A 1,546-nucleotide genomic window follows, 5' to 3' on the forward strand; every position below is an offset into this window, starting at 1 on the left:
AGGAGAGCTTCTGTATTAATGAGAGAATACACGCTCCAAGAGGCTATCGCCCATTTATCACTGTGATTAGAGTAGCATTGTCCCACATTCCTGCATTATTATACTTTTCTAGGAAATGTCTTAAATTTGGTTGGTATGTCAAAGGATAAATCTTGATTGTTTGGTCTACCATCCGATGTTAATAGCTGTCTGATTTAGTTGTCTAGAAATTTAGGAATTTCTTCATATATTCTGTTCTCATGTTTATTATTAAATTTGTGGTAATATTAACAAATTGATTGCAAAAATGCAGATCATAAATATTTTTTTTTGTATATATTTTAATACAGTGGATAATTCGACTATGATCCCTTTAGTGACAGCAAATACATATTAGTGACCAATTGGCATTACTTTTGAAAGCTAACACTAGTGGTGATATGAAGCCTAAGCCGCTTCTCAAATAGATGATTGCATAACGAACATTTCGTGTAGCGAACACAATCCACTGTATACATAATTGTATTCAGAAAACGTTAATTTTGGAACAGGAAACGAATTATCTTTAGTATTTGTATCCATTTATTTTTACTTTTAACAAACAAAATGTTATATCAAAAGATTACACCTGTTTCCTGCAAGTTTCATAATTCATAATCGTCCAACCACAAAGATAAGCAAACATTTTATATTTCATATTTTCTCGATTTTTGCTTAATTTTCCGCATAATTCATAAACAACCGAATAGTACAAATTAATGGTGAACATTAAAGTTGTAATATCGGTGTCCATCTCATTCGGAACATTAAATGTAAAAACAGAAAAATTAAGTTTTCATATAAATTTTTCATACAAATGTACATAGTTTCTTGTAAGAAAAAAATATATTCACCATTTTTGATCTATAAACCTTTCGTCATATTTCAAGAAACTTTTTCAGGAGGTTTTATGTCGACTAAAAATGAATCGTTCTTTGCAGTTAATGGAATTTTGCAAAGACACACATTTGTGGAAATGGGAAAGTTCATTGTCTGGTGAATACTACGGGTGGACAAATACAACTACAACAGTTTTTGTTGACTAGTAAAAGAAATGTATGGGCTGATATTGTCGTAATTTTTTTTCGTTAAATTGTGCAAAACTCATATATTTTAACGTTTTTGATATTTTTAATGTCTGCTCATTCACGTAGTGTGGATTATTCTCGATCAATGTCTTGATTTCATAATAATTACTAGCAAAACTTTAAGGCTGTAACCATCAGCTCTAAATTTAAAGAATTATGTTCATTTAACTAAAGCAACTTCTCCGTAAGCAGAATACATCTTAGTTATTTCTTTAGTGTCAATTTAGTCCACTTTGTTTCCTTTCATCTTCACTCCATTTGTTCCGAATCAAACTTAGTTCTCAAGACGGATGAAATCTCACTTTTTAGAATATATTAACTCAAGTTCATTGCTTTTCACAATTCTGATATACTTAGGGAAAAATCGACACGAACTTTCCGGACAACCCAATATATCACATAAAAATACTTCATCATCTATGGAAGATTTATATTTGACA

This window comes from Nicrophorus vespilloides, unplaced genomic scaffold, assembly GCF_001412225.1.
Source record: "Nicrophorus vespilloides isolate i.1.1-1 unplaced genomic scaffold, Nicve_v1.0, whole genome shotgun sequence".
NCBI lineage: Eukaryota > Metazoa > Arthropoda > Insecta > Coleoptera > Silphidae > Nicrophorus > Nicrophorus vespilloides.